Raw genomic sequence first — 15,843 nt, 5'->3', positions numbered from 1 at the left:
AGGACAAGTATTGAAAATACCGTTTGGGTTCTTAAAACGCGGTTTTTCGGCTGCTGCATCGCAACGAAACTCAAACGCGCACACTCCCAGCCCATATGGCACCTGCTTGCCAAGTTTCATCGAAATCGGTTTGCTGGTTTGTGCTGTGGAGCCTCGAGTTGCAGACACACACACACACACACACACACACACACACACACACACACACACACACACAGATAGACAGACGGAAAACCCGACAATAAGGGTACTCTAGTGACCACCCAATACGGTCAAATAGAGAATGACAGTTGTGACTGTAAGAGCAAGGATGGCAGCACGGCTTGAGGATATAGCGCCCCCTGCTGGTTCGGACAGGAATTTGTCATCTGTTCAGGATGCCGGCGATAGCTCGGTGAGTCATCGCCAAGGACACCGTGGGATCTTGAACATCCACCAACTACTGCCGGCAGAGGGGAGTTGAGCACCAGGATGGGGGTTAATAGCTACGTCGGGATTCGAACCCAGGCGAGTGTGTGTACCCTCGAGGAGTGCAGGTCATCCTGTTATCCGACAATGGGACTGACTCGATCTGTAAACTTTCCATCTCAGATTTCTCCCAATGGCAAATCCTCCCTTCTGGACTTGGTGATGACGAACTTTCCCGCAAATGCCTCCTTCTCTTCCTCTGCTCTCATTGGTTAATCTGATCACGTGCTTGTGAAAGTCAACGTCTCTCTTGGCTATTCTCAGAGAACTGCCTCAACGTCAGTGAGTCCGGAATTTCACTGAAGCACATTGGCACGGACAGCAAGCAGCCATCACTCTTCAGGACTGGTGTCCCGTATCTTACTGTCCCTGATTATTAACTCAGTCTGGGAATTCTTCTATAGAAACCTGGGCTGTGTTCCCTTAGCAAGCCGCTTGCTAATGGCCTGCTCAATTCAAAACGCTCAAACAAGCACTTCGACCGAACCACAGTGGCCAACTCTTAATCTACCGCTTTCTGTGTACCGGAACAGCCTACCAATTTTATCAGCAATGAGAAGGGCACTCGGGAGACGCGCATGCTTCCACCCGGATCAGGATCTTCACATAATCATCACCTTCACCTCACCTTCACCTCACCAAATCTAATCAGTTCGTCCTTGTCACACACCCAACCTGCCCACCAAATTTCATCCGGATCCGTCAACAACTTTTTGAGATATCCTGCACACAGACAAAAAAAAAAACAGACAAGAAAGATGTCATGCAGAGCACGATACTTGTGAAATCCCTCAAACAAATTTGATTTTAAAAATAATTGGCAGTTGAATTCAGTGACATGACATAATCCGATCCAATTTATTTGGACCATACTCTGTACAGAGCGTCGGTGGTGCCAAAGCGGTCTCCTGCAGTATTTGGCACTATCCTGGACAGGTAACCACTCCAACACAGGATACTTGAATGGCTCAATCATCCCAGCAACCTGGTACTCGTTTTGCCAACCTCAGAAGGTTAACAAGCTGAGTCAACCCCACCTGGTATTAATTAAATGACCAAGCAGGATTTGAACTCAGGGCCCGATGATCCCAAGCCCACTGCCCGAACCATTACGCCGACAACAAGCATATGAAATGCAAATCCTGTTCAAATTTCAAAGAAATCGGATGAAAATTGACAATTTTAGAAATCTGGCCGATGTTGACCTTTTGGTCTATGTTGACCTCAGGAAAAAAAATTTTGATGAAAAAAATTAGTTTTTTTGACAGGATGGATTGAATGCTGGATGATGTACACATCCGTTTAGAAATGAATGGGCTTTATTATTGAAGTGAATGGGGTCAAAGAGGTAAACTATTTGACCAACCCCCAAAAAATCTTATTTCTCCCACGAGGATTTCCACAAGTCTATTTTTATATTTTTTTTTTATATCCGATCTGTCCATTTGTCTCTGAAGGGGACGAGCCTTTAGACCTTTATTTGTTTTTTTTGGACGAGCCTTTTGACCTACTGATACAATGTCGAGGCTCATATGAGAGATAACACACAGAGCGTACAACAAGGGGAGCAGGAGACAAGAGGGATGGGAGAGGGAAGGAAAAAACAGTGGGGAAAAGAGACATGAAGAGATCTGTGGAAGGGAGAGGGATGGGACGGGGTACACAGGGTAAACAAGCTGGACACTACAGGGACTTTCAGGAAGGAAAGCAGGGAAATTGAAGGAGGTGGGTTTGGTGTGGATTAACGGGGGAAGAAAATATTGTGGTTTTGGATGAGGAAAGATAAGAGATGGTGCTGAACAGCAGCTGTTTTGAATACCTGGAGGGAAGAGTGGAATTGAAGAGATTGTGGGAGTTTGGTCCAAAGGTGGGAAAAAGAGGAATGAAAGAATGAAGGTGAGCAGTGATTCTTGATTTTGGTAGTTTTACCAGAGGAGGGTTGCTGGCAGACCTTGAGCACGCAGCGGAAATATGGGCGGGATAGATCACAGACAGAACGGGGGGGAGGGGGTGGCGAGGCCAGAGAGGAGACGGTAGAAGACAGAGAGACCACCGACCTGCCTGCGGTGTGAGAGTGTGAGAGACCCAAAGACTCAGCCTCATCGCGGGAGATACCGATGATCCTAAATGCCTTGGTTTCCACAGCGTGAAGTTGAGAAAGGTGAGAGGCAGGAGCACCAGCCCAGAAGGGAGAGCAGTACTCCATCAGCCTGCAGATGAAAGCTTTGTAAGTGGTTAGAAGCTCAGGAGTGCCAAAGAAGGTCTTTGCACGATGTAGGATGCCCTGTCGGCGACTGGCTTTGTAGGCCAGCTTGGAAATGTGACTTCCCTCAGAAAGATCATGACAGATAGTGAGCCCTTTTGACCAATAATATCCCATTTGAACATTCGGCTAGAAATTTATCTTTAATCATGGTTCGAGTTATCTAAATAATACATTGTCTGCGGTTATCCACAGACTCAACGACTCTTAAATTTAAGTGAAGGCAAAATTCCGCTCCCCTCCCTCCAACCTTAACTATCCTTAACTATCAGCGCTAATCGGAGGTGCCCGGGTAAGCATGTGGGACCGACGCCACCCTCGGCCAGTTGTCAGGACATGGCCCAGGGGCTCTTGTTCTTGAACCCGGGGGTTCTTGTTCTTGAACCCGGGGGTTCGTGACGCAGAGTTCGGTGTGGGCGATTCATATCATGTCGTGAGGTCCGAGCAAGACATTTTCACGGCGTGGTGCCACCTTGCCGGAAGTGGAATGTGACTGCTTCCGGCCATCGTGGTCAGGCAGTGCGGGGGGCCGGGGCCAATCAGAACGCCCGATTCGGGTGACGACACATCGCTTCGAAGTGGCCCCCTACCGGGGGGCCAATAAAGGTTGGAGCGGGGCTGTTCATTCGCTCTCTCTGTTCTGCTGCCCGCGCACATGCTGGACTTTCTCATCACCTGGACTACGCCCTCCAAACTCAAGTCCCTCCTTCACGCCGACGGTCACGTCTCGATGCTAGCTGGACGAAGCGAGAGACAACGCACCAGCTATCGGGGAGGTATCGCACCACGGAGCATTTTCCCCAAACGTATTGGTGGCGCGTTCGGGCAATCCATTGTACAAGGTACCGAGAGACCATAACCTCAGCTCCTCTCCCTTCTTGTTTCAATAACTCCTCTTCATCGGGGTGTGTGTGTGTGTGTGTGTGTGTGTGTGTGTGTGTGTGTGTGTGTGTGTGTGTGTGTGTGTGTGTGTGTGTGTGTGTGTGTGTGTGTGTGTGTGCGCGAGTTGTCCTGGCGCCTGTCCACATAAGTAAGATTGCAGAAGATTATTATTATTATTATTTCGGATTAAGTCTGCTCTGTGTCTGCTTTCGTAAGTTGCTTGTACATTGCCGCACCTCACGCTTATTTCTATCCCTGCACAACACACCCCAATGAAACTATTAAATGTGCCACATACCTTTCCTCGCCCCCTTGTAAATAAATTATTATTAGAAATGTTCCCAGCTCGTTTTTGCCTTTTCTTGCATTGATCCAGCATGGTCTGAATCCTAGCTTAGCTGGGACTTTATTCCCAATGATCCATTCCTTTTTGCCGGTACGTCCTTGGCAGTGTCGCTCGGCTGCATCGGATCTGGTAAAGTGATCTGGTTCGGACAAGGTGTACCAAGGGCGTGTTTCCTGGTAATTAAATCACGTAATTAATTAGGTAACCCAATTAACCCATTGACGAGAAGGACCCTAGGTCACGCGATTGAGTTATTGGCGTCCACTGTCGGTTAAGCGACCCACAATGTCACGGAATTATCCGTGTGCGACGGCCAACAATTCCGGGGAGTCTGATGGGAATCGATAAAGCTTCCCCCACATAGTGGTCTTCTCACCCGACCCCGCAACAGTTTGGTGTCAGGAGTGGGATCGACCCATAAAATATTACGGGATTCGAACCCACAATTTGGTATCTGGAACGGGATTCGAGCCAAGGGGGTGCTTAGCAACCCCCCCCCCCCAAAATTAAGAGCAGGATTCAAATTTTATTTAATTATCGGTACGGACCATAGCGGACCAAGGTTCAGGTGGGTTTTGAAAGTACGATATTGGAGGACTCTGTGGCTCAGGCCGACAATTTTGAGGGAGATCATTCCTTGCAGTCATACCCAGAGGTATTGGGGGCAACTGCAACAGCGACAATGCTTGAGGACCCCCTGCCTCAAATTTCCCTCGCAGAGGACCGAGCGATCCCTATCGGATCCATACCAGATCATAGCAGATCGGCTTCGCCAAAGCCATTGGACACGGACCAGTTTATGGAGATAATGAGACAAATGATGGAACGCATGGAACTGGTAGGAAACCAACAGAGGAGTGATATGCAAAACATGGAAAGAAACATACAAACACAAATGAAGGTGGGTCAGGAGGAAATAAAGGCGGGGCTGCGGAGCTTGAAGGTCTGGCTGGCAGAGGTGAAGGGCAACATGAAAAACATGGACCGGAATTTTACAAATGGGATCAGGACTGTATGTCGGGAAATGACCGAGTTGAGGGGGAGTGTAGCAGGTGTTCGGACAACGATGACAATGGGCAAGGTCGAGGTGACGAGTGAAACCACGATAGTCAAGAGAGAAACCTGTGAACTTGGACAGGTAGAGACAAAGAGCCAGGAATTGGGCATCATAAAGGAGGAATTAAAAGAGGTGAAAGAGACACAGGAATTAGAGGAGGTGACAAAGATGCATGGAGAGATAGAACGGGTAAGGGACGAATTGTACAAAACAAAAGAGGAGCAGACACAAGTAGAAATGGAAAGGGACATTGAGATTGAGCTTGTGGAATGTATTGAGACCCAGTGCGAGGGTCGGATTAACCTCTCACAGGAACAAGGGGAGAGGATATGCTCCCTCAAGGCAGACCGTGACGAGGTGAGTCAGGTAAGGCTGTGGGAGGTAGAGCGGTTGCATGGTGCGAAAGAGCACATGCCTAGCTTTGGGGGGGTAGAAGCGCGGGGTTCTCTTGGGCCAACACAAGCACCCAGTATGATTGTGCCGGAGCATGTGTCAGAACGTGAGTGGAGTGCAAATGCCGTGGCATGGATGAGTGCACATGAGAAAATGGGACATGGACCAACCCAGACAGGAGTCGTGGGTAGTGTAACGGACGAGAATGGCGAGCCTAATGAACAGGACGAAGTTATTTCAGAAACCGCACCGGCTCCGCGGGACTCTGCGTGCGAGATCCGGTCCATGTTTTGCAAACCGCCCAAGCGTGGACAATTGCATGATGGGAAGCCGGCGTTGAAACGATCCTCGCCGAGTACAACACCAGAGCGCGGACGGCTAAAAACGAGGCAAATTGAGGGATCGAGTGAATTTGGAAAGAGTATATCCCCCATGTGAGCACGTGTACGGGGCTCGACATGCTGCGCGCAGCGAATGGTGTTCGGACAAAGCGTACCGAGGGTGTGGTTCCCCGGTAATTAAATCACGTGATTAAGTCTGTAACCCGATTAACCCATAGACGGGAGGACCCTAGGTCACGCGGTTGAGTTATTGGCGTCCACGGTCTGTTAAGCGACCCGCCGCATCACGGAATTATCCGTGTGCGACGACCTACAATTCCGGAGAGTCTGGTGGGAATCGACATAGCTTCCCCCACCTAGTGGTCTTTCACCCGACCCCGCAACAATATACAGTATATATATACATATATATATATATATATATATATATATATATATATATATATATATATATATATATATATATATATATTGTCGCGGATTCGCGCCCGCCGGCGTGCGAACGGCCATGTAACTCGAATCGCGGCACGTCGCCCACCGGACGGACAATCCAGTCATGACCCTCTCGGACTAACGCCGGGAACTAGTCACGGGTGGACCTTTCGGTCTCACCACGATCGTGCCAATCGGCCCCCACGTGGGATAGGGTTGCTCGCCAAATTCGACCTACCTAAGTACCCACACGGAGGGTAGACCAGGCGATCGCACCTCGCCGCAGGTCGACTTCGGACACGGGCCACTTTAAGCGACCCGTTCCGTACTATCGGGATAACCGAGCGGTGTTATTCGTCGGCCTCGACGGTTCGATTAATTATCGGGCGTTTTAGCCCACGACCAACCCTTTACGTGAAGCAAGATGGAGATTCAATGAAAGGAAAGACGAAGCGAAGCGGGAAAACAGTTCAACATAACTCACATTTATTTCGCGATGAACGGGAAGCACACATATACAATTACACCAAAAGCACATGTAAAAGGAGAAGAAACACAATATTACACAAAAAGCAAATATAAAAGAGAAACACAATGCAGAGCTATCCGACTACCGAGCACACGGCAACACTTATACAATTTTACTTCACAGACGGCGCCGACAACACAGATACCCAAAGCAAAAGAAAAAGAACGACCCTCCAGGATGAGGGGGGTAGACGGGCCTGGGGCCGAGACCGTGTCGGGCCTACCCGTCTGATGATGAGACGCAAAGTGGCGGTGGCGCCTCAACTCCGCGGGCCTCGCGGACAGTGTCTGGTAGGGGGTGGGAAAGGGGCCCCCGTGTCGCACTATCTCAGCGCGGGGGGAAACAGGCGGGGGTTGTTGATGCTCGGGGGATGGCGGATATCACCCTGTCTCGGGTCCCGCGACGAGCGTCTCCACCTCGACCTCGGTCGCGCCGCCGGCCTCTCCCTCTGCAGCTCCCGGCACCGACGCGAGCACCCCCTCGTCCGCCTTCGCCGCCGCCACCTCTCCACAGCTCCGTCTAATCGCACTCTCCGTCTCCTCTCTTGGCTCGTCCCAACTCTTCACTCTTGACTTCTCCCCTCCGAACCTACAACTGCCCACTGAACTCCTTGACTGACGAACGCAGCCGTTTATATCCCCCGTGGCTTCGCTCCCCCACCTTTGACCCTTTGCCTCCGACCCTTCACCTCTCTAACTGGCTCCCCATTGGACCGAGGAAAAGTGGGCGTGAATGCTTTTTGATCCATGAATTTGCATATAGCGTCCTCACTCCAACGCCCTGGAGGCGGGGCCAAATCGCCCCAGCTCACCGATAGGACGGAACAGAAGTGGGCGTGAGTCGTTTTTGATCCGTTTTTCTTCGGAAAGTCTGTGATGTCTCTGAACACGCTGCTCGGTGCGCGCCCCGCACGAGTCCAGCATCGGCGCCCACAAATGGCGTGGGAATGACGGTGATGCGATGGTGGCGAGTTGTGACGGTAAAGGTCGTGGCTGTTGTTGTGAAGCGGCGTTGTGGTTGGTGGTTGTTGTTGTGAAGCGGCGTTGTGGTTGGTGGTTGTTGTGTGATGGCTGTTGAGACGTGGTTGGTGGTGGTAGTAATGGCGGCTGGTCCAAAATAAAGATAGTAAAAGAAAAACGGCTATCCTGAAGAGTCGCAGCCCGACTGAATAACATTTATTCCCTCGAAACAACGGGTTTGGGCCTAACTACACATATACTTACAGAGATATCTCACCTAAGGGACCTGAATGGTGGTTTGTGAATTTCGTCAACCACAACAATATATATATATATATATATATATATATATATATATATATATATATATATATATATATATATTGTTGCGAATTCGCGCCCGGTGGCGTGCGATCGGCCGCTCGACTCGAATTGCAGCCGCCTCGCCCACCGGAACGGACAATTCTGTCGTGACCCTCTCGGAACAACGCCGGGAGCCAATCACAGGTGGGGGTTTAACCCCACGACGACCGTGCCAATTGCCCACCCGCGCAGGATAGGTTTGCTCGCTAAATTCGATCTACCTAAGTACCTGCGCGGATGGTCGACCGGGCGATCGTACCTCGCCGCAGGCCGACTCCGGACACGAACCGCTGAAGCGGTCCATTCCGTGCTATCGGGATAACCGAGCGGTGTTATCGTCGGCCTCGACGGTTCCGATTAATTATCGGGCGTATTAAGCCCACTACCAGGGCCGGATTTAGGGCAGGGCCCACAGGGCCACGGCCCAGGGCCCCGCGCCTCCCAGGGGCCCCGCGCAAACACAAATATCACAAGATATTCTGCCATTTCCCCCCTTTTGTTTGCTTGTGAAAAAAATTGAGTTCGTTTGTGTGAATGGTCAGTGAATCACGAAACAAATACTCAATATCCCTGTTAATTTGGCATCTGTTTGGTTATGTTTGTCATTTATTTTACATCTTTGAACTTACTTTTTTCCTTTCCACTGATCATAAGACCGCAATCTTAAGGTCTACCACTGAAATAGGTCACACGAAAAAAAGTGAGGGTTTTCCCAATCACAGCAAGCTATGGCCGTCTCGATTTCATTTTTGCAAAATTACATGCCCGCCCTTAATCTATGTTTGCTTTGTACTGCGCAGGCGTACTGCTGGGGTGGTTATACTATAATTGTGTCATTCAAGTTTACACACCGGATAATATTTTATTATATTTATAAGGTGTGTCTCGGTGGCAGAGTGGTGAGGTTGCTGGCTGGTCACCTCAATGTGGATTCGGCGGAGTGGGTTCGAATACTACCGGTGGCATATGTAAATCACGTGTCATGGCCGAGACACGGTGGTTTCCTCCGGGTTCTCCGGTTTCCTCCACCAGAGAGACACACCTCGCAATAATAATCTGAGCCGTGGAGAGATACTCGACAAGCCCAAGGCTTCTTATCAATCCACATTAATATATCTCGATTATTATTATTAAGGTGTGTTCGGTGTCAACTGCTGAAATATTGCTTTCTATAGGAGGAACTGCCTTTGTGTGGACCTGGTTGAGCCATGGCGGAACGTGAACGTGATCGAGGAAGAAAATACCAGTCTGGTGCGGCCAAGCGGAAGGAAAGCATAGCAGCCGAAAGCGAACGGAACGAGCTACCCAAAATTACAAGTTGGCTTAAGAGTACAACAGCCACAGTCGGGGTATACTATGAACAGGATAACAACGCGCAGGGAAACATAGCTACGACTACGTCAGCATTATCTGCTGTTGGCCCTGCTCCTTGTTTCAGTGCTGCTGATGCGAGCGGTGATAAAAAAAAACTCAAACGATTCTGCTTCAGAATGTGGTTCAGAAGTAGACAGCGAAACGGCTGAAGATTATGAAAAAGACATTGGCCTTTGGCCAGACCAGCTACCAGAGAAGTTTCGAAACTACTTAATTGAGAAGGATAGTGCACAATGTCATAATGTAGACAGTGACTACAAGAACTCCGCTGTCTGTGATGGAAATAAAACACATCATCGTACAAAAAATTTGTTCAGTAGAAAACACACGTTATCTGGAGAAGAAATCGATCTCAGTTGGCTGTGCTCTTCTGAAGAGACCGGCCGTCTGTTCTGTTTTATTTGCCGTCTGATGTCAACCATGTCAAACACTAAAAGTCGGTTTACATCCGGGTTCCAAGATTGGAAACACGCTAGGGAGTCGATAGAAGGTCACAGTAATTCAGATCAGCATAAACAGGCAATGTCGAGCCTGGCCAGCAGAAAATCATTGCAAGGCCGCGTTAACGCTGGACAAGTTCGTCAGTACGAGTCAGAACAGCACTACTGGCATGAAGTGCTACGACTGTGTGTGGATGTCCTCATGTTTCTATGTGAACGTGGCCTGCCCATCCGAGGTGACGATGAGGTGATCGGTTCGGTACATAACGGAAATTACCTGGGAGTGATGGAGCTTCTGAGCAAGTACGACACTTTCCTTGCGGCACATCTCCAGAAACATGCCAACAAAGGGAGCGGTAACGTAAACTACCTCTCATCGACAGTCTGTAACGAACTAATCAATGTGTTGGGTAGAAAAGTTCTGAGTGCCATTGTAGCGGAAGTTCGGAGGGCCAAATATTACTCCATATCAGTGGACTCCACTCCGGACGTGTCGCACACTGACCAGCTCTGTCTAACCATCCGCTACGTGTTGCCAGAGGGGCCAGTAGAGCGTTTCTTGACATTCGTGCCCTTACTGAATCATACCGGAAAGGAGATCGCAGACGTAGTTCTTGATTTTCTCCCAACGAACAAAATTCCGATCTCTGACTGTCGCGGTCAATCGTACGACAACGCCAGCAACATGTCTGGAAAATACCGCGGCATCCAGGCGCACCAAAAAAGTCGTTGCGAATTCGCCCAGTTTGTTCCTTGCATGGCTCATTCTCTCAACCTCATCGGGACGTGTGCTGCTGAGTGCTGCATGGCTGCTGTGACTCTGTTTGGTATCGTTCAACGGCTGTATGTTTATCTTGTGAAGTCAACCTATCGTTGGCGCAAACATCGCGATGCACTGAAACACATGCCAGTCGTCAAGTGCTTGTCAGATACACGGTGCTCGGCCCGTGCAGATGCTGTAGAAGCACTGGCCAATGGATTCCAGAAAAATATCACGGTACTTGACGATCTTGCAATGGATGAACATCGAAACGCAGAGACACGGCAGTGAAACTACTCGAATCACTGACAGAGTTCGTAAGGACCTACGGGAACGGTTCGACGACTTTGAACATATTGCTATTGATAAATGTGGTCACAGCGAGTACGAAGACGATCAGTGACGTGTTCGAAGGAGGAAGCGACATCATGATGAAGTAGACAGCACTGATGACACCCAGAGAGAGATTCAGGACCACATCCTACATACCCATCATTGATCAGCTAACAACGTCACTCGGAGATCACCTCAAGGCCTATGGAACACTCCGTCAACGTTTCTCATTCTTTTCAGAAATAACGACCATGCAGACGGATAAGCTCCACGACTCCGCTGCAGACCTGGTCAAGAGTTACCCGAACGACCTGGAACCTTCTCTGGTTTTGGAAATTGTACATTTCCAGGCATTTCTCAAGACGATGAAGACAGAAGACTCGGAAAAATTGTCTGAAACTACTATGTTTTCCACAATCCACAACTACGATTATGGTGGCAGCGCTCGCCAACGTGGAGATAGCTTTGCGGGTATACCTGTCAATGTTTGTCACGAACTGTACGGGAGAACGATCATTCTCAAAATTGAAAAGGATCAAGAACTATCTGCGTAGTACGATCGGCCAAGATCGTTTGGCATCACTGGTCATACTGAGTGCTGAACACGAACTATTCAGGAGAGTAAGCACACGCCAAACAATCGAGGACTTTGTGCGAATCAAAGCCAGGAAGAAGCTAAAAGATTCTGTAGGTTTTTAATATCTCGCAAATATATTGTAGCAATTACCCCAAAGTGTGCAATAATGCAATCATATCTGAAAAAACGACAAAAAAAGACTTTCTACATTGAGATTTGAGATGATACCATCACGTTTTGGTTTTGCGATTATTTTCTCTGTTCCGTTGTTTTCATCCATAGTGGTGTTTCTTGTATATAAACTTTTGTTACTTGTAGTTTCTGAAATACATGGTTTTACACATAAACTGTGGTTTTTTCTTTTGCCCAGCCTCGGTTGGTGCATTTATATATGAATAATTTTATAAGCATATATGAAGTAAAAATGGCTGCGGCCCTGAGAGGGCCCCGCGTACTTCTAGGGCCCAGGGCCCCGCAACACATAAATCCGGCCCTGCCCACTACAAACCCTTTACGTGAAGCAGGATGGAAGGTCAATAAAGAAAAGACGAAGCGAAACGGGAAAACAGTTCACACAATGCACATTTATTACGCGACACACAGAAAGCACACATATACAGCCAAACAGTCAGAATGCACCTATATCAGGAAAACAAAAGAAACAACGACGCAGAGTTACAACCGAATACGCGTACACACGGCAACACTTACACAGTTCTACTTTACAAGACACGGCGCCGACACACATTTACTTAAAAGCAAAGGAAAGAAGCCACCCTCATAGACAAGGGGGTAGACGGGCCTGTAGGCCAATATGTGCGTGGGACCTGAAGGAGCGGCCAGGTCCGCGAGACCGGGTGGGTCCTACCCGCGTCCTCGTGGCGCGTTGGCGGACGAGCCACAGACGTGGCCGCGTGGCTGTGCCCCGACTCCGTGCTCCTTCGCGGGTTTCGTTGGCACGACGTTTGGAGTGGGGTGGGAACGGGGCCCCCTTGTTGCACTATCTCAGCGCGGGGGGAAAAGGGGGAATTGTTGATGCTCTGGGGGAGGGAGAATGGCTGGCTGGCTTGGGTCCCGCAACGAGCGATCTCCCGCCGCGACCTCGTCGCCGACCGCCGTCCTTCTCGCCTCGGACCCGAGCTCCTTGGTCTCTTGCCACAACTCTCCTCAGCCGACTGCAGAACCCAACTCGACGCCTTCGCCTCCCGACTCCACTCTCCACTCTCTGCCACACTCCGCCGCTGCTACACTCCGCCCGATGACTCTTACCAAAACTCTCACTCTCTGCCACCAAAACTGACTCTGCCAAAACTCTCTGCTTCTGCCAAACTGACTCTGCCAAAACCCTCTTCCCAAAACTGACTCTGCCCCAAAACTCTCTGCCAAAACTCTGCTCCCAAAACTGACTCTGCCCCAAAACTCTCTGCCAAAACTCTGCTTCCAAAACTGACTCTGCCCCAAAACTCTCTGCCACGATTCGCCTTGCGCTCTGCACTTTATAGGCCGGCAGGAGAACCAATATGCAAATTTCCGGATCAGGATGAGCTCGGGAGCGGAGCCACGCTCACCCATTGGACGGAGGAAAAGTGGGCGTGAACCTCCCCTGATCCTAGAATTTGCATATTTCGATTTCACACGGACATGCCTGGAGGCGGGGCCAAGCCGCTACGCGCTTGCTGATTGGACGGATCAGAAGTGGGCGTGTAGCATTCTTGATCCGAATTTTCCCTCAGAAAGGCCGCTATTTGCACTCGCGGCTCGGTGCGTATCGCTTGAACGAGCCCAAGACAGCCCGACGCTCATTGTTCACAGGTGATGCAGGAATGGCCGTAGAAGGAGAGAGGTGAGGGTGGTGGAGGGTTTTTCGGTGGTGGTTTGATGGTTATGGCGGTTGATTCAAAATAAAGATAGAACAGAAAAACGCCAAACTCAAAGCGTCGCAGCCCGAATGAATCACATAAATTCCCTCAAAACAACGGGTTTGGGGCTAACTACACATGTACTTAGAGTTATCTCACCTACAGGACCTGAATGGTGGTTTGTGAATTTCCACAGCCGTAACAATATATATATATATATATATATATATATTCGTGGGGTTTGCTTACACATTGTGTTTACTGATACAAACACTGCCCAGACGCCTCTGGAGCCAAGCTGTCCGGAGACAAACTCCTGTCCAGACACGTCCAGAGATAAATACCATCCGGACATGTTTGGAGACAAATCTTGCCAGGATGCATCCGGAGACAAACACCACTGGGACACGTCTGGAGATAAATACCATCCGGACACATCTGGATATAAACCCTGCCCAGACACATTCGGAGACAAACACCGTCCAGACATAACCACTGTTCGGATATTCCCAGAGACAGAGACAGGCACACAGAGAGAGAGAGAGAGAGAGAGAGAGAGAGAGAGAGAGAGAGAGAGAGAGAGAGAGAGAGAGAGAGAGAGAGAGAGAGAGAGAGAGAGGATGGGAGAGCGAGAGAGGTGTGGGAAGAGGGTGCTGCACTGTATTGGGAGGAGATAGAGCAAAGAGAGAGAGGGAGAGGGGGTGGGGGTAGGGGACTGAGCAGAGAGAATATTATGCTTCATGAACAACACACACGCACATACACACACACACACACACACACACACACACACACACACACACACACACACACACGCTTGTCCGGTATGGGCAATTTTTGGGGAATCGGCAGGTTGGAGTCAGTGTGATTGTCGACTGCAGTACATACTGTACACAACCCAAAAACCATGAGTAGCTTTCCTGAAAAACAACGTTGCATTTATATAGACGTTTCAGGGATATGTTCACAATCATTAATCTTCATAAACAGCTGCGTGTGACGAGTGTAAAAAAAAAAAAAAAATTGGCTGGGTAATTGAGAACACGTAAATATGGCAAATTACTTGGAAATCAGGTGTTATTTCACAAGAACTCGCTCAGTATGACGGAGCACGAACCACTCGCTCAGGATGATGGAGCACAGACCATTCGCTCAGGGTGATGGAGCACGAACCACTTACTCAGGATGATGGAGCACGAACCACGCACTCAGGATGATGGAGCACGAACCACTTACTCAGGAAGTCGGAGTACAAACCACACACTCAGTATGACGGAGCACGAACCACTCGCTCAGGATGATGGAGCACAGACCATTCGCTCAGGGTGATGGAGCATGAACCACTTACTCAGGATGATGGAGCACGAACCACGCACTCAGGATGATGGAGCACGAACCACACACTCAGGATGACGGAGCATGAACCACTCGCTCAGGATGACGGAGCACGAACCATTCGCACTGAATGACGTGGCGTGGTAAAAGCGTCTGCAGCGAGTGAACGATTCACTCAGAAGGATGCAGCGTGGTACCGCTGCCAAGTATCGGGTGCTCAGCAAGTGGCTTAAGCACTCAAGCAAGCAATCTGATTAAGTGGTTGATAAGGAATAGCTGGCCAGTCTGTGGCTGCATACCACATAGGATCCTTTTAACTTTAAAGCCGGTCTTCACCTCACACACAGTAGTTAATGAAACAAAATGAATTTGTTCAAATAATGATTTTATCCACAAAAGAGGTGCTCTATAATGTAGAACAACCCTGGAGACATTGCAAAGTTTAATCGCTCGTGAAATAAACATTGCAGATAATCTGCCATGTTACCTGCTCGTCAGTGCACGTGTCACGTGGCACATCGGTTCGGCGCAAGTGTTATAACTTAATTTTCCCTTATTATTTCCCTTAGTTCCTTAATTTCCCTTAGTTCCCTTAGTATGCATGCAAAGTTTCATACACACACATACACTTAATGCGCAAGTGTTATAACTTAATTTTAGAACGTCCGTTTTTCACCAAATTTGCTTTGAGTCCCTGGAGAGCACCAAGCGAAACCTCCAAAAATATACACAGATCTGGCAGATGCAATGGATAGGCAGTCACTCTGCGGGAGAGGTGCGAGGTCGTGCAGTGAATGCATTAAATCATATATCTCAATGAAGCTGCTTAATTTTGGCACATTCCTCAACTTTTTGTTTCCTCAATATAATTCTCCAAACAGTTGAAAAAGATAAATTTAATGCTTTGGAAATTCCACATTTTCTTGTGTGTGTGTGTGTGTGTGTGTGTGTGTGTGTGTGTGTGTGTGTGTGTGTGTGTGTGTGTGTGTGTGTGTGTGTGTGTGTGTGTGTGTGTGTGTGTGTGTGTGTGTGTGTGTGTGTGTGTGTGTGTGTGTGTGTGGAGGAGGGAACGTTGCCTCGCTTGTTTCAAGTAAATAGGTATATCGGCTAAGTTATAAGACTTGTTATTTCT

Source organism: Eptatretus burgeri, chromosome 11 (genome assembly GCF_056783735.1).
Source record: "Eptatretus burgeri isolate ZD-2024b chromosome 11, Ebu_testis_v1, whole genome shotgun sequence".
Taxonomy (NCBI): Eukaryota; Metazoa; Chordata; class Myxini; order Myxiniformes; family Myxinidae; genus Eptatretus; species Eptatretus burgeri.
Note: the sequence above shows the minus strand (reverse complement) of the source record.